Source organism: Zea mays, chromosome 3 (assembly GCF_902167145.1).
Source record: "Zea mays cultivar B73 chromosome 3, Zm-B73-REFERENCE-NAM-5.0, whole genome shotgun sequence".
In the NCBI taxonomy this organism is placed as follows: domain Eukaryota; kingdom Viridiplantae; phylum Streptophyta; class Magnoliopsida; order Poales; family Poaceae; genus Zea; species Zea mays.
Genome location: NC_050098.1, coordinates 221,976,400 through 221,994,517, shown reverse-complemented (window position 1 = coordinate 221,994,517; position 18,118 = coordinate 221,976,400). Strand labels below are relative to the sequence as shown.

The following is an 18,118-nucleotide window of genomic DNA, read 5'->3' as shown; positions in this document are numbered from 1 at the left end:
AATCCATTTGCTATCATCTCTTTGGTCATACATATGAGGTCTTATCATCTTCTCAAGCTTTTAAACTCATTTGATCTTCATCAACCTAAAAGATGAAGTCAATTTGCTTACTTTCAGCCTTCAGTTCTAAGTATATTAAGACTAGATCTCCTCGAAGGATGTCGCGGCCACAGCTAGGCGCGACGAGCTATCCAAGGCGGTGACTGGCGTCGAGCTCTCCAAGGTAAGTGAGTTTGCTGTCCAGTTTTGTTTACCAACTTGAATTTCGAATATTATGTGATCAGTAATCTTCATGTGTACAGTGCAAATGGTATTGCATCCAGCTATAACCGCTCCCCTATACACGACAGATATGACAACCTCAAGGAGACGCTGCAGCGGTCCAAGGACTCCGCGTCACGCTTTGTGGAGAGGATGCAGCACACGTGGACGACAGCACGGATGCTCTGGAAGTCACTTCTGTCCGTGCTCTCGTCCGCCAACCATGGAGTGTTTTCATGAAGGTTTAAGCACAGTGGGCATGGGTCTCCCATTATGGGAAAAGGCCCTTTCAGTATCAACCTTTGACAACAAATGACAAATGGATCATGGTTTACACATGATCTAGCCACTTAGGGATACCATGTAGCCAAATTGAATCTCGTAGAGAATAATGGAAGGCAGATGTTAATGGATTGTTGCAACTTCAACAAATGGACACACATCTTACACTTTCCATGTTTTGGGTACAAATGTAATCTTTTAGAAACCTTTTTTGTTGTGGTGCACACATGATGTTGACTCATGAGAACTCAAATTTCTAGAGCAGGTATAAGTTAGTTCTGAATTTTTCCTGCAGTCTGTTTGGCCCATAGGCCCTTGAGCCATCTCTTCAACCCTTTGAATCTGTAGAAACTGTCAATTGTAGTGTCTTGGTACCATTCTGTGCTAATGGAATATTTGCATATTGACACGCTTAATTTACGTGTGTTGCTCTCTATTTCAGGGTATAAAAGGGTTACGTGATGAAATTGCTGCCCATGATGGGTTTCATGCAAGTGCAGATAACATCTTCCTAACAGATGGAGCAAGCCCGGCAGTATGTACTATACATATTCTTTTGATGATTTGATCAGTGGTAGTTCATTTATGTGGAATCAGGACTTATTCATCTAAGTGTACTCGGCTGACTGTTCATAAGGATAATGCTTGCCCTCGTTACTGATAACTGATGTCGGCGTTTCGACCTCGGGGGGTCCCTGGACCGACGAGTAAATTGTCGCCGCGTGCCCCAGCCCAGATGGGTCGGCGCGAGGCGGAACGCGAAGGGGGGAAGAAGCCGGAGGGAGACAGGCGTGGGAGGTGGAACCCGTGGCCTTCGTGTTAGCCCCGCGCCCAGGTCGGGTGCGCTTGCAGTAGGGGGTTACAAGCGTCCACGCGGGAGGGAGCGAGCGGCCTTGCGCGAGCGCCGTCCCGTCCTTCCCCGCGCGGCCAACCCTCTGTAAGAGGGCCCTGGACCTCCCTTTTATAGGCGTAAGGAGAGGATCCAGGTGTACAAGGGGGGGTGTAGCAGTGTGCTAACGTGTCTAGCGGAGAAGAGCTAGCGCCCTAAATACATGCCATCGTGGCAGCCGGAGAGGTTTTGGCACCCAGTTCGTGTGGTGTCGTGGCCGTCGGAGGAGCGCTGGAGCCTGGCGGAAGGATAGCTGTCGGGGTTGTCGAGTCCTTGCTGACGTCCTCTTGCTTCCGTAAGGGGGCTGAGAGCCACCGTCGTCATAGAGCATGCGGGGCGCCATCATTACTTGTTTAGCGTAGCGAGCCAGATGGGACGCCGGTCTTGTCCCCCTTAGCCTGAGTCAGCTTGGGGTAGGGTAATGATGGCGCCTCATGTGACGTGGTCGGTCCGAGCCCTGAGTTGGGCGAGGCGGAGGCTCCTCCGAGGTCGAGGTCAAGTCTGTCTTCCAAGGCCGAGGTCGAGTCCGAGCCCCTGGGTCAGGCGAGGCGGAGACCGTCGGCTGAGGCCAGGGCTGAGTCCGAGCCCTGGGGTCGGGCGAAGCGGAGTTCGTCGTCTTCCGGGGCTGAGCCCGAGTCCGAGCCCTGGGGTCGGGCGAAGCGGAGTTCGTCGTCTTCCGGGTCTGAGCCCGAGTCCGAGCCCTGGGGTCGGGTGAAGCGGAGTTCGTCGTCTTCCAGGGCTGAGCCCGAGTCCGAGCCCTGGGGTCAGGCGAAGCGGAGTTCGTCGTCTTCCGGGGCTAAGCCCGAGTCCGAGCCCTGGGGTCGGGCGAAGCGGAGTTCGTCGTCTTCCGGGGCGGAGCCCGAGTTCGAGCCCTGGGGTCGGGCGAAGCGGAGTTCGTCGTCTTCCGGGGCCGAGCCCGAGTCCGAGCCCTGGGGTCGGGCGAAGCGGAGTTCGTCGTCTTCTGGGGCTGAGCCCGAGTCCGAGCCCTGGGGTCGGGCGAAGCGGAGTTCGTCGTCTTCTGGGGCTGAGCCCGAGTCCGAGCCCTGGGGTCGGGTGAAGCGGAGTTTCCTATGGCGCCTGAGGCCGGACTTGGTTGCTGACAGCCTCACTCTGTCGAGTGGCACAGCAGTCGGGGCGGCGCAGGCGGCGCTGTCCCCTTGTCAGGCCGGTCAGTGGAGCGGCGAAGTGACTACGGTCACTTCGGCTCTGTCGACTGGAGGGCGCGCGTCAGGATAAAGGTGTCAGACCACCTTTGCATTAAATGCCCCTGTAATTCGGTCGGTTGGCGTGGCGACTTAGCCAAGGTTGCTTCTTGGTGAAGACTGGGCCTCGGGCGAGCCGAAGGTGTGTCCGTTGCTGGAGGGGGTCCTCGGGCGAGACGTGAATCCTCCGGGGTCGGCTGCCCTTGCCCGAGGCCGGGCTCGGGCGAGGCGTGATCGCGTCCCTTGAATGGACCGATCCTGGACTTAATCGCACCCATCAGGCCTTTGCAGCTTTGTGCTGATGGGGGTTACCAGCTGAGATTTAGGAGTCTTGATGGTACCCCTAATTATGGTCCCCGACAGTAGCCCCCGAGCCTCGAAGGGAGTGTTAATACTCGCTTGGAGGCTTTTGTCGCACTTTTTTGCAAGGGGACCAGCCTTTCTCGGTTGCGTTTTGTTCTGGTGGGTGCGCGCGAGCGCACCCGCCGGGTGTAGCCCCCGAGGCCTCGGAGGAGTGGGTTGACTCCTTCGAGGTCTTAATGTATTTCGCAACGCTTCGGCCGGTCTGGTTGTTCCCTCATGCGAGCTGGCCGTAGCCCGGGTGTACGGTCGGGTCCCATGTTTTCGGGCTGGTATGTTGATGTCGTCAACGGATTGGCCGGAGCCGGGTTTGCGAGAGCAGCCCCCGAGCCTCCGCACAGGGCGAGAGGACGGTCAAGGACAGACTCGTCTTTTTTATATACGCCCCTGCGTCGCCTTTCCGCAAGGAGGAGGGGGGAAAGCGCCATGTTGCCCTTGGAGGGCGCCGAACATGGTGTCTCCAGTGAGCTGCTGACGGGTAATCCAAGTGGACGCCCGTGCCCCATTTGTTAGGGGTCGGCTAGAGGCCCGGAGGCGCGCTCCAAAAGTACCTGCGGGTGATCTGCCGGACCCGGTCCCCTTTTGACGGGGTCCGAGGGCTCGATGCCTCCCTCTGATGGGATTCCGTTACAAAATCGTTCCCGCTGGTCTCGGAAATGTCCTAGGGTACCTCGGGAGTGTAGCCCGAGCCTTGGTTATGTATCGAACGTACCCGGGGTCATCCCTCGCTCTGTGTCTGAGGTGGTTGTGAACCCTTCGTGGGCCAGCCTACGAACCCCTGATCAGTAGTGGGCACGGAGCCCGAGTGGCCTGAGGCGGCCGTTGAACCCTTCTGAGGGGCCGGCCCTCGAACCTCTGACCAGTAGTGGGCGCGGAGCCCGAGCGCTCTGAGGCGGCTGTTGAACCCTTCCGAGGGGCCAGCCTTCGAACCTCTGATCAGTAGGGGGGCTCGGGGCCCGTTTCCTTCGCGGAGAAGGATCCCTTTCGGGGTATCCCCCTTTCCCGGTCCCTATTGTAAGAGAGAGAAAGAGGAAAAGAAAAAGGACACGAAATCGAAATGACGTGGCATACCTTTTTTGACGCGGTCATTATGGCGAAGGCGAAGCATCGCTCGCTTCTCCTGCCAAATGTGCCACCTGTCCCGCCGCGGAGTTAATGTGACGGGACAAGTGGTTCGCGGGGCAGCCGTAGCGCGTGCGCGGGCCGTTCGAGGAACGGAACACGGACGCGTCGTCTTCACGCCGTGGGAGAGGGTTCTCTCGCTGTTCCACGAGGGGACGTGAGCTTGGCTGACGACGTGACCGCTGCTTCCGCCCGCCTGCTACCGCCATTAATGCTGGCCCATTTGTGGCCGCATCGACCGTCGCGCCTCCTCCCGCGGCTGACCGGCCTGTGACCGATGCACCAGGCTGGCACTGTTGGGTCATACGCAGGGTTGCCTCGAGTCGCGGTACTGGTTCCGCAGTCGAGGAGGCGCGGTAGTGGCGCGAGGGGCGGTGCAGTTGCTCGCACGTAGCAACCGGCGCGCCGGTTGCATGACGTGTGGGCCTGGGCCTCCATGCTGGGCGCGTTAGAGTCGAAGAGGTGCGCCCACTCGGCGCGGTTGCGTGCCGACTGCATGGCTGTCCACCCTTTCACCTGCTGGTCTGGGCGAAAGTGGAGGAATGCTTGTAACCGCTGGGCAGTTGCATGCGCTACGCGCGGCGGTTTGGCTCCTTCTGCCCTGGACCAGCTTGCATGACGCGTGGGGCCCAGCCCCCGTGTCGTAGGGGGAGGACCTTGGAGCGTGTCGGAGAAGACTCAGCCCACGATGGCTGAGGACGCAAGTGGGGAGAGTCACCTTTAAAAGGAGGGTGACCCCCTTGAAAGGCGACCATGTCTTCGCATTCCCTTATACGTCGTGTCTTTCCACCTTTCGGGCCCCGGATGGGGAACGCCCACAATCCTTCCGCCTTGTCATTGGAGGGATGCAACTTCGAGGAAGTTGGTACCTTTGAGCCGTCGTTCGGCTTCAAGGATTTTCATCAGGCAGCCCGGCCGCATCCCCTCACCGGTGGTCACCCAAGACGGTGACCTCCAGTCCGATGGTGGGGAGAAGCGAACCGGGCTGCGATCTTGGTCCCGCCCTCAGCTTCAAGGATGTTCATCATCCTAGCTGGGGCGGGGGCCGGACTGAGCCGGAGCTCTACCTCCCGCGGGTCGGACTTCGACAACGCGGGGCTGGTCGGCGGCGAACGTCGTCAGCTCCAGCGCGTTGGGCTCGCTGGCTCAGCTGGCTCGGCTCCCGGTGCCCCCTCTCGCCGCAAGGGCGGTTGTCGTGCCGCGCGTACTGGAGGACCGCCCAAGACATCGCGCGCTGCTAGGGCGGCGTTCGTGTTCTGGGGCTGTCCTGCCTTTGCCCCGGTACGCGTCTCCGCGCGGAGGTCGGTGCTCCGCTCGTCCGTGAGGATCCGAGTGGGGAGCCGGCTCCTGTCGCCGGTGCCGAGGTAGCGATGGCTGGAGAAGTCCCCGTCGCCGACGGGATCACCACCACCATCCGCGCTCCGGGCCTCCGGCTCTTTGCACTTGTCCTCGCCCCTCGAGCGTAGCCGTGGGCGAGGGCGTTGTTGCAGCGGCATCCGTCCCGCGGCCATCGCTGCTGCAGTTCGGCCAGCCAGAGCGGAGGTCATTGTCGCTGCTGCTGGAGCGGGTGGCGGTGGGCCAGCTGGAGCCTTGTCACCCCGCGGGTCCTCCAGTGTGAGGGGTTGTTCGTACCCGCGGGGGCGGAACTGGAGTTCCGTTTGTAATGGCACTTTGAGTGCCGGTGTCTTGTTCATTGCGGCTGTCGGGGCCTGAACATGTATGTATTTTCGGCACGGAGCCGTGTTTTTTCTTCATTTCGAGCACTAAGACTCGCCTGTCGACTATTTGAACCGCTTCACCGAGCGTGAGTCGCCTCGTGCAAATGTGACGAGTGAGGTATCCGTATCCCGGAGGCGTAGGAGTCCCTCGGCTCGGTCGGCCTTGCTGTCCGAGGCTTCTCTTGCTCAATTAAAGGAACCCTCGGCCGCTCTTCGATGAGCCGAAGCCAGAGGTAGCGGTGTCAGCACGGACAGAGGCAGAGTTGGCTCGAAAAGAAGATTTGGTCGGCCAAAGCCTGGACGGGTCGTCCACTGGCGGGACTGACGCCGAAGTTGAGCTGCCGAGGCCACAAGTCGGGCTGATGTCCTCGGGGAACGGCTGGCTGAGGCTTCGGGGTGGCCGGCCGAGTCGTCTGCTCGAGCCGGATTCCTGAAGAAGACCCCGCCGGCGCTGGTCCGGGCGTGGTGCTGCTGTCGTACTTCGGGGTGGAGATCCTCCAACCACGTCGCCGTCCGAGGCTAGGTCAGATCCCGCCGAAGGTGTAGTTGACGCCGAGGGTGCTGCTGCCCCCTTCAACTGTCGACGTCCGAGCCTGCAGGATCGGGTTGTCTTGTAGTGTGTGTATGTTTTCTGCGGCCGCCGAGGCCCAAACACACTATCGTCGTGTTGTAAAGCTGTGTCCCTTTTCCTCTTGTTTCGAGCATCTGGACTTACTTGTTGGTAACAAACTTGTTTGTCCGAGCGAGAGTTACTTTTCACGGAAGGTGATGAGTGAGGTATCCGTATCCTGGAGGCGTAGGAATCCCTCGGCTCGGTCGGCCTTGCCGCTTACGTGTACTCTTACTCGCCCATAGGGTTTTGTCACCGTCGTAGTCGAGAAGGCTTGAAAAATCGTTTCGGCAGAGGAGCTTTCGAGCGTGAAGACTTGTTCGGTCCGCGGAGTCACCTATCCGAGCGTGAAGACTTGTTCGGTCCGCGGAGTCACCTATCCGAGCGTGAGTTACTTATCGCAGAAGGTGATGAGTGAGGTATCCGTATCCCGAAGGCGTAGGAGTCCCTCGGCTCGGTCAGCCTTGGCTGCTTACGTGTACTCCGTCGTTTTCAGGATCCACTTTCGAAGTAGTCGAAAAGCACGAAAGGCATTCTGGCAAAAAAGATTTTTTTCTTTTTTCGAGGAAAATTTCGACGCAGAGGGGGTTCCCCCCTTCTAGCCCCCGAGGGAGGGTCGGGCTTTGCCGAGGCAAGGCTGACCCTTCCTTGACGACCAGACAGTGTGTGAATGGGGTGTACGAATAACTTGGAAGCATCTTAAGGGTAGAAGCGACGTAGCTGTTGGATGTTCCAAGCGTTGCTGTAGACCTCGCCTTGACTATTGGCCAGCTTGTATGTTCCAGGCTTCAGAACCTTGGCAACGATGAACGGCCCTTCCTAGGGAGGCGTGAGTTTGTGCCGCCCTCGGGCGTCTTGTCGCAGCCGAAGCACCAGGTCGCCCACCTAGAGGTCTCAGGACTGAACCCCTCGGGCGTGGTAGCGTCGCAGGGACTGCTGGTACCGCGCCGAGTGTAGTAAGGCCATGTCCCGAGCCTCCTCCAGCTGGTCTAGTGAGTCTTCTCGATTAGCTCGATTGCTTTGGTCGGCGTAGGCCCTCGTCCTCGGGGAACCGTATTCTAAGTCTGTGGGCAAGATGGCCTCGGCCCCATAGACTAGAAAGAACGGTGTGAAGCCCGTGGCTCGGCTCGGCGTTGTCCTCAGACTCTAGACCACCGAGGGGAGCTCCTTCATCCATCGCTTGCCGAACTTGTTTGAGGTCGTTGTAGATCCGCGACTTGAGCCCTTGCAGGATCATGCCGTTAGCACGCTCTACTTGCCCATTCGTCATGGGGTGAGCCACGGCGGCCCAGTCCACCCGGATGTGGTGATCCTCGCAGAAGTCCAGGAACTTTCTGTCGGTGAACTGGGTGCCGTTGTCGGTGATGATGGAGTTCGGGACCCCAAAGCGATGGATGATGTTGGTGAAGAACGCCACCGCCTGTTCGGACCTGATGCTGTTTAGGGGTCGGACCTCGATCCACTTGGAGAATTTGTCAATGGCGACCAACAGGTGCATGTAGCCCCCGGGTGCCTTCTGCAAGGGGCCGACGAGGTCCAGACCCCACACAGCAAACGACCAGGTGATGGGTATGGTCTGCAGAGCCTGAGCGGGCAGGTGGGTCTGCCTCGCGTAGAACTGACACCCTTTGCAGGTGCGGACAATTCTAGTGGCATCGGCCACCGCCGTCGGCCAGTAGAAACCTTGTCGGAAGGCGTTTCCAACAAGGGCTCGAGGTGCTGCGTGATGGCCGCAAGCCCCCGAGTGTATCTCTTGTAAGAGCTCCTGGCCTTCGGTGATGGAAATGCATCGCTGGAGGATGCCCGAGGGGCTGCGGTGGTAGAGCTCCTTCTCGTCTCCCAGCAAGACGAACGACTTGGCGCGCCGCGCCAACCGCCGAGCTTCGGCTCAGTCGGGGGGTAGCTCTCCTCGGTGGAGATATTGTAGGTACGGGGTCTGCCAGTTTCAATTAGGCATGACCTCGCTCCGCTCCTCCTTGACGCGCAGTGCCTCACCCTCGGGGGCCGAGGGTGCCTCGGGCTGAGCCGAGGATGCCTCGGACTGAGTCGAGGGTGCCTCGGGCTGGGCGGAGGCCTTCTCGGGCTCGGGCGTGTCGTCGGTCTTGACGGAGGGTTGATGCAGGTCTCGGGAGAATACGTCCGAGGGAACCATTGTTCGCCCCGAGGCTATCTTAGCCAGCTCGTCCGCAGTCTCATTGTAGCGTCGGGCGATGTGGTCGAGCTCAAGCCCGTAGAACTTGTCTTCCAGGCGCCGAACCTCATCGCAGTAGGCTTCCATCTTCGAGTCGCGGCAGTGGGAGTTCTTCATGACTTGGTCAATGATGAGCTGCGAGTCACCGCGAGCGTCAAGGCGTCGGACCCCTAGCTCGATGGCGATTCGCAACCCGTTGACCAGAGCCTCGTACTCAGCCACGTTGTTGGACGCCGGGAAGTGGAGGCGTAGCACGTAGCGTAGGTGCTTCCCGAGGGGCGAGATGAAGAGCAGGCCCGTGCATGCCCCTGTCTTCATCAGCGACCCGTCGAAAAACATGGTCCAGAGTTCCGGTTGGATCGGAGCTGTTGGGAGCTGGGTGTCGACCCATTCGGCCACAAAGTCCGCCAAGACCTAGGACTTGATGGCTTTCTGAGGGGCGAACGAGATTGTCTCGCCCATGATCTCCACCGCCCACTTTGCAATTCTACTCGAGGCCTCTCGGGACTGGATGATCTCCCCCAGGGGGAAGGATGACACCACAGTTACCGGATGAGACTCGAAGTAGTGTCGCAACTTCCGCCGCGTCGGGATCACCGCGTACAGCAGCTTCTGAATTTGTGGGTAGCGGATCTTGGTCTCGGACAGTACCTCACTGATGAAGTAGACTGGCCTCTGGACGGGCAATGCATGCCCCTCTTCTCGTCTCTCAACCACAATCGCGGTGCTAACCACCTGAGTGGTAGCGGCGACGTAGATCAAGAGGGCTTCTCCGGCAGCGGGGGGCACCAAGATGGGCGCATTCGTGAGGAGCGCCTTCAGGTTCCCGAGGGCTTCTTCGGCCTCAGGGGTCCAAGCGAAGCACTCGGCCTTCCTTAAGAGGCGGTACAGAGGCAGGCCTCTTTCGCCGAGGCGCGAGATGAAACGGCTCAGAGCCTCGAGGCATCCCATGACCCTCTGTACGCCTTTCAAGTCCTTGATGGGCCCCATGCTAGTGATGGTCGCGATCTTCTCCGGGTTGGCCTTGATGCCCCGCTCGGAGACGATGAACCCCAAGAGCATGCCTCAGGGGACTCCGAAGACACACTTCTCGGGATTGAGTTTTACACCTTTCTCCTTGAGACATCGGAATGTCGCTTCAAGGTCGGAAAGGAGGTCGGAGGCTTTCCTCGTCTTGACTACGATGTCATCGACGTAGGCCTCGACCGTTTGGCCAATGTGTTCGCCGAACACATGGTTCATGCACCGCTGGTACGTTGCACCCGCATTCCTCAAACCAAACGGCATGGTAACATAGCACTACATGCCGAAGGGTGTGATGAAAGAAGTCGCGAGCTGGTCGGACTCTTTCATCCTGATCTGGTGATACCCTGAGTAGGCATCGAGGAAAGACAGGGTTTCGCACCCAGCAGTGGAATCCACGATTTGATCGACACGAGGCAGAGGGTAGGGAACTTTCGGACATGCTTTGTTTAGACCAGTGTAGTCTACACACATCCGCCATTTCCCCCTTTCTTTCTCACAAGCACAGGGTTGGCAAGCCATTCGGGATGGAATACCTCTTTGATGAACCCTGCCGCCATTAGCTTGTGGATCTCCTCACCTATGGCTCTGCGCTTTTCTTCGTCGAATCGGCGTAGAGGCTGCTTCACGGGTCGGGCTCCAGCTCGGATATCCAGCGAGTGCTCGGTGACTTCCCTCGGTATGCCGGGCATGTCCGAGGGACTCCACGCGAAAACGTCGGTGTTTGCGCGAAGAAAGTCGACAAGCACTGCTTCCTATTTGGGGTCAAGCTCGGAGCCGATCCGGATCTGCTTGGAGACGTCGTTGCAGGGGTCGAGAGGGACGGACTTAACCGTCTCCACTGGCTCGAAGTTGCCGGCGTGGCGCTTCACGTCTGGCGCCTCCCTAGAGAGGCTCTCCAGGTCGGCGATGAGGGCCTCGGATTCGGCGAGGGCCTCGGCGTACTCCACGCACTCCACGTCGCATTCGTACGCGTGTCGGTATGTGGGGCCGACGGTGATGACCCTGTTGGGGCCCGACATCTTGAGCTTGAGGTAGGTGTAGTTGGGGACGGCCATGAACTTGGCGTAGCATGGCCTCCCCAGCACTGCGTGGTAGGTTCCTCGAAACCCGACCACTTCGAACGTGAGGGTCTCCCTTCGAAAGTTGGAGGGTGTCCCAAAGCAGACGGGTAGATCGAGTTGTCCGAGGGGTTGGACGCGCTTCCTGGGGATGATCCCGTGGAAAGGCGCAGCGCCCGTCCGGACCGAGGACATATCGATCCGCAGGAGCCCGAGGGTCTCGGCGTAGATGATGTTGAGGCTGCTGCCTCTGTCCATGAGGACCTTGGTGAGCCTGACGTTGCCGATGATGGGGTCGACAACGAGCGGGTATTTCCGCGGGCTTGGCACATGGTCAGGATGGCCCCCCTGGTCGAAGGTGATGGGCTTGTCGGACCAGTCTAGGTAGACAGGCGCCGCCACCTTTACCGAGTAGACCTCCCGACGCTCTTGCTTGCGGTGCCGAGCTGAGGCGTTTGCCACTTGCCCACTGTAGATCACGAAGCAGTCGCGGACCTCGGGGAACTCTCCTGCCTTGTGATCTTCCTTCTTAGCGTCGTCGAGAGCCTTGCCACCCTCCGCGGGTGGCCCGACCTTGTGAAAGTGGCGCCGAAGCATGGCGCACTCCTCGAGGGTGTGCTTGATGGGCCCCTGATGATAGGGGCATGGCTCCTTGAGCATTTTGTCGAAGAGGTTGGCACCTCCGGGAGGTTTCCGAGGGTTCTTGTACTCGGCGGCGGCGACAAGGTCCGCGTCGGCGGCGTCGCGTTTCGCTTGTGACTTCTTCTTGCCTTTCTTCTTGGTGCCGCGCTGAGTTGACGCCTCGGGAACATCTTCTGGTGGGCGGCCCTGGGGCTGCTTGTCCTTCCGGAAGATGGCCTCAACCGCCTCCTGGCCAGAGGCGAACTTGGTGGCGATGTCCATCAGCTCGTTCGCCCTGGTGGGGGTCTTGCGACCCAGCTTGCTCACCAGGTCGCGACAAGTGGTGCCGGCGAGGAACGCGCCGATGACATCCGAATCGGTGATGTTGGGCAGCTCGGTGCGCTGCTTCGAGAATCGCCGGATGTAGTCCCGGAGAGACTCTCCCGGCTACTAGCGGCTACTTCGGAGATCCCAGGAGTTTCCAGGGCGCACGTACGTGCCATGGAAATTGCCGGCGAAGGCTTGGACCAGGTCGTCCCAGTTGGAGATCTGCCCCGGAGGCAGGTGCTCCAGCCAGGCTCGAGCGGTGTCGGAGAGGAACAGGGGGAGGTTGCGGATGATGAGATTATCATCGTCCGTTCCACCCAGTTGGCAGGCCAGCCGATAGTCCGCGAGCCACAGTTCTGGTCTCGTCTCCCCCGAGTACTTTGTGATAGTAGTCGGGGTTCGGAACCAGGTCGGGAACGGCGCCCGTCGTATGGCGCGGCTGAAAGCCTGCGGACCGGGTGGTTCGGGCGAAGGACTCCGATCCTCCCCGCTGTCGTAGCGTCCCCCACGCCTGGGGTGGTAGCCTCGGCGCACCCTTTCGTCGAGGTGGGCCCGACGGTTGCGGTGATGGTGCTCGTTGCCGAGGCGACCCGGGGCCACAGGCGCTGTGTTGCGCGTGCGCCCGGTGTGGACCGAGGCTTCCCGCATGAATCGGGAAGTCGCGGCGCGAGGTTCCGAGGGGTATCCCTACCTTCGGGAGGCGGAGCTCTCGGCCTGTCGGACCGCGACATCCTCCAGGAGGTTCTTGAGCTCTCCCTGGATACGCCGCCCCTCGGTGGTTGATGCCTCCGGCATCACGCGGAGAAGTATTGCCGTTGCGGCCAGGTTTTGGCCGACTCCACTGGAAACCGGTGGCGGCCTTACCCTGACGTCGTCGGCGATGCGGTGCTGGATGCCCTGGGGGAGATGACGCACTTCCCCGGCCGAAGGTTGGCCCGCCCATTCCTGCCCGATGTCCCGGCGGATCGGCTCAAGTGTTCCTGCTCCTTCGTCGAGCCTGGCCTACGTCTCGCGGATTTGCTCGATCTGTGGGTCATGACCCCCCGTCGGGACGGGGGCCACAGCTAGCTCCCGAAGGATGTCAACGCGAGGCACAGGCCTAGGGGGATCACCATTCTCCGGTATACCAAGATGGTTGCCTTCGCCGGGACCCCCTAGATCGACGTGGAAACATTCGCGACTCGGGCCGCAGTCCTCGTCGCCGAGGCTGTGGCTACCGTCGGAACAGTCGGAAAGGCAGTAGTCACATGCGGTCATGAAGTCCCGCATGGCACTGGGGTTACCAAGTCCGGAGAAATCCCAACAGAAGTCGGGCTCGCCATCTTCCTCGGACCCCGAGGGCCCGTAGGTCGAGACGACCGTTAGCCGGTCCCAAGGTGACCGCATACGATACCCCAGAGGGTTTGGACTCGCCTCTATGAGAATGTCCACCGAAGCAGAGTCGCTTGGTGGGTCAAGGCCGAATCCAAAAGGCGCGAGATGGGAATCGGTCGGTACCTCTTGGTCGACGGGCGGTGGCGAAGTCACGTCGGGGACTGACTGCACCGTCGTCTCAGGTACGAGGGTGACGCCCAGCAAGTCCTTCGCGAGCGTGCTGGCGTCGTCCGTTTGCTTGAGGTTGGTGTGTTGCGGGGAGACGACGCTCGTCTTCGTCTCAGACGCGAGGTCGATGCCCGACGCGCTCCCCGTTGGGGCGTCGGTGCCGTCGACTCGCTCGACAGCCGACGAGGTGTCGCCTCCTGCTTGGCCTTGGTTGCCCCGCCTCCTCCTCTGTCGGCGGGGGGGGGGGGGGGGGGGACGGGACAAGCCCAAATGTCGTCCTTCCACCACGTGGGGAAGGCGTCGTCGATTTCCCCGCCGGCGGGCGGGTTGTCGACCGCCATTGTCGCTATCGCACGACGGGGGAAGGAGTATCATGTCGTAGCTGCCGTCGAGGGACATGAACTCAAGACTCCCGAAACAGAGCACCGTCCCGGGCTGGAGAGGTTGCTGGAGACTGCCCATCTGGAGCTTGACGGGAAGCTGTTTGTCAACACGCAGCAGGCCCCTACCTGGCGCGCCAACTGTCGGCGTTTCGACCCCGGGGGGTCCCTGGACCGACGAGTAAATTGTCGCCGCGTGCCCCAGCCCAGATGGGTCGGCGCGAGGCGGAACGCAAAGGGGGGAAGAAGCCGGAGGGAGACAGGCGTGGGAGGTGGAACCCGCGGCCTTTGTGTTAGCCCCGCGCCCAGGTCGGGTGTGCTTGCAGTAGGGGGTTACAAGCGTCCACGCGGGAGGGAGCAAGCGGCCTTGCACGAGCGCCGTCCCATCCTTCCCCGCGCGGCCAACCCTCTGTAAGAGGGCCCTGGACCTCCCTTTTATAGGCGTAAGGAGAGGATCCAGGTGTACAAGGGGGGGTGTAGCAGTGTGCTAACGTGTCTAGCGGAGAAGAGCTAGCGCCCTAAATACATGCCATCGTGGCAGCCGGAGAGGTTTTGGCACCCAGTTCGTGTGGTGTCGTGGCCGTCGGAGGAGCGCTCGAGCCTGGCGGAAGGATAGCTGTCGGGGCTGTCGAGTCCTTGCTGACGTCCTCTTGCTTCCGAAAGGGGGCTGAGAGCCGCCGTCGTCATAGAGCATGCGGGGCGCCATCATTACTTGTTTAGCGTAGCGAGCCAGATGGGACGCCGGTCTTGTCCCCCGTAGCCTGAGTCAGCTTGGGGTAGGGTAATGATGGCGCCTCCTGTGATGTGGTCGGTCCGAGCCCTGAGTTGGGCGAGGCGGAGGCTCCTCCGAGGTCGAGGTCGAGTCTGTCTTCCAAGGCCGAGGTCGAGTCCGAGCCCCTGGGTCGGGCAAGGCGGAGACCGTCGGCTGAGGCCAGGGCTGAGTCCGAGCCCTGGGGTCGGGCGAAGCGGAGTTCGTCGTCTTCCGGGGCTGAGCCCGAGTCCGAGCCCTGGGGTCGGGCGAAGCGGAGTTCGTCGTCTTCCGGGGCAGAGCCCGAGTCCGAGCCCTGGGGTCGGGCGAAGCGGAGTTCGTCGTCTTCCGGGGCTGAGCCCGAGTCCGAGCCCTAGGGTCGGGCGAAGCGGAGTTCGTCGTCTTCCGGGGCTGAGCCCGAGTCCGAGCCCTGGGGTCGGGCGAAGCAGAGTTTCCTATGGCACCTGAGGCCGGACTTGGTTGCTGACAGCCTCACTCTGTCGAGTGGCACAGCAGTCGGGGCGGCGCAGGCGGCGCTGTCCCCTTGTCAGGCCGGTCAGTGGAGCGGCGAAGTGACTACGGTCACTTCGGCTCTGTCGACTGGAGGGCGCGCGTTAGGATAAAGGTGTCAGACCACCTTTGCATTAAATGCCCCTGTAATTCGGTCGGTTGGCGTGGCGACTTGGACAAGGTTGCTTCTTGGTGAAGACTGGGCCTCGGCGAGCCAAAGGTGTGTCCGTTGCTGGAGGGGGTCCTCGGGCGAGACGTGAATCCTCCAGGGTCGGCTGCCCTTGCCCGAGGCTGGGCTCGGGCGAGGCGTGATCGCGTCCCTCGAATGGACCGATCCTGGACTTAATCGCACCCATCAGGCCTTTGCAGCTTTGTGCTGATGGGGGTTACCAGCTGAGATTTAGGAGTCTTGAGGGTACCCCTAATTATGGTCCCCGACAACTGATATAGTGCAATTTCTTTTTTTTTTGAACTAGGTACACATGATTTTGCAGTTATTGATAAGGTCTGAGAAGGATGGCATTCTCTGCCCTATTCCACAGTACCCATTGTACTCTGCATCAATTGCTCTTCATGGTGGTTCCCTTGTACGTTCTGTGGCAATGTTTCTATGTTGTTTGTTACTGCTATTGAATCAGATCAATGTTTCTCAACCTGCAGTTTTAGGCAATAATTTAAGTTTAAACCCTTCACATAGTTCACTGAGCTCACTAAAGTTGTTTCATAATGATTAGTGAATTGATCATCACATGTCAAAGTTGATTTGTATATGACTGTTTTTAAATGATACTAACAAAGCGAACCTGCAGTAATATGATCTGTATGTCTAACAATTTGATTCACGGACAATTTTTCTTTCAGGTTCCTTATTTCCTTGATGAAGAGACAGGGTGGGCACTTGAGGTTGATGAGCTCAAGAAACAACTTGAGGAGGCTCGATCTAAGGGCATCAGTGTTAGGGCGCTTGTTGTTATAAATCCAGGAAACCCAACAGGACAGGTAATTATTTATCTGTTTGTTACATGAAAAAAATGACAAATCTTGCATGGTTCTCACTAAAAAAATATACCTCACAAGGCATCTCGGGTTACTATTGTAACATGTTGTAATATTATGAGATAAAAAATACCTACAAAATAATGGCATCCTATCCCATTTTTTACAAGAATTATCGTTGTCAGCGTCCAAGACGAGGCAATATACCATCAAATGCTGGTAAAACGTTTTTCGAGAGCATCTACAACAATGTGACCTATAAAAGTGCCCTAAAAATTAAAAATAGATATATTTTTAAGAACAGCTCAGCTTTGATCATTATTTGAAGTGACGCATTGTTGTTTTTTGCCCTTTCGAAAATTGTAAGCACCATCTTCGGATTGCCTTGGGGCTTTCTTTGGCAATTGCTCATGTTGATGCTGTCCTTTCTTTGGCACTAGGCATGTTGTTCTCAAACCAAACCAGGGGCGTCACTCGATTAGACAAACTTAGGCGACTGGTATAGTATCAAACCACTTTTAAATCGTTACAATGTGTGGAGCTTACTAATCGTTGTTGTCCAGACTGGTCCGACAGTGCCGAATGCCATGGTGGTGCAGGAACCATTCGTCTACATCTATCCCTGAAGAGACCATCCGAGATGCGCTCAAAGTTATTCTTGGTACCGGCAACTTTACTGATACGATACCTTTACACTTCTACTAACGTGCCACAGAACTGCACCTTTTGCCATTTGACATCTCTAACTCTGCTCCCGTTTCAATCTATCTAGACGCAAGAAACCAGCCGGTGCTCATCCACTGCAAGAGAGGCAAGGCAAGCCTGTTGCATTCCAGTTGGTTCAGCTCAGCATCTTGCTTCCACGATACTACTACAGTTGTATTTGGTTTCCCTGACGCTGACGCGAGGAGTGTTTTTCTTTCAACATCGCACTGGCTGCGTCGTCGGGTGCCTGAGGAAGCTGCACAAGTGGTGCCTGTCTTCGGTGTTCGACAAGTACATGCACTTCGCACCCCTGCTATGCAGTTTACCGAGTTAGCATTCCCTTCTTGTTGACTGTTATTCTGACTTTGTTCTTTCGTACAGGTCGAGCTATGTGAAGAACACGAATTCATTGTTTTGGCATGCGATGGCATCTGGTAAATTTCTCCCTGTTAACAAGGTTCTGGCTTCAACATGATTATTGCTTTTGTCAGATTTAACAGCAGTATCCTCTGGGTTATTAGGGACTACATGTCAAGCCAGCAGTTGGTCGATTTCATCCGCGAGCATATAGACACAGTAAGTACCAAGCAGTTTAACACTATCTGCCCTCTCGATGGTACACATGCTAAAATCATTCATGTAAAGTTTCAGTTATGGAATGTGCCTCTTCTGTTTATAATGACTGTTGAGTGATTTTAGGATAGCAATTTAGTATAGAATGTCATTGAGTAAAGGAACAAACAACAATGTTTTTTTGTTTATTTTTTTGCGCAAAGGAACAGACTGTCCGAATACTCAGTTGTGACGAATGCTATCTATTCTGTTTTTATTTTTCTTACAGCTCAGCTTTGATCATTCTTTGAAGTGATGCATTGTTGTTTTTTGGTTCCTACATAAATAGAAAGGGTCGATGGGTTATTGGATTATGAGCGATGATAACAAAATATTCTGTTTTTAATTCGGGCAGTCATGCTTTCAATTTAGTGTGCTTGTTGTTCATCAATACAAAAAGGGTCTATCCCTTAGTCTCTTGTTCAGTTAGTAGGTCCTGGTCCTTTCATTTTTTGGCCGATGGTGTGATTTAGTGTGTTTGTTGTTCATCAATACAAAAAGGGTTCTGTTTTTAATTCGGGCAGCCATGCTTTCAATTATTGTTTAGAAACATATACTCTGTTCATTCAAGTGTAGGGTGTTCATCTGCTTTTAGTTCTTCAAATCAAAGCGGAATCAAGGTGTCTACGGTAAAACTAATATAGAATTCCAGTGATAGTTTAACATTTTACAAGGTCATTTTGGTTCGTAGTTAGCTTCAGAGTACCTGTTGCCCATTAAAGAACCACTACTAGAATTAGAAATGCCGCCAATTTTTTTAGCACAGGTAACAGAACACCTTGAAAAATATAAAAAACTGAGAAGATGGGTACACCTAAGCTTCACGAGCGCGCAATGTGGTGTGTACTATTCTTATCTAGTCTCATGTCGTATTGCTGTCTGAATTTAGATGGTTCCAGCACCAGCAGCAATGGTAACTTTGACGGAGATGACTTGGAACAAAAACACATGCTTCTGA

General features: G+C 57.3%; 1 long non-coding RNA gene across 1 annotated transcript; it reads left to right on the top strand.

Moving 5' to 3' along the window:
• Positions 1-15,338: 15,338 nt before the first annotated feature.
• On the top strand, positions 15,339-16,324 carry LOC109945344 (uncharacterized). Its single transcript, XR_002268495.3, has 3 exons — positions 15,339-15,434; positions 15,709-15,846; positions 16,284-16,324. It is a non-coding gene; the product is annotated as an uncharacterized lncRNA (long non-coding RNA).
• The last annotated feature ends 1,794 nt before the right edge of the window (positions 16,325-18,118 follow it).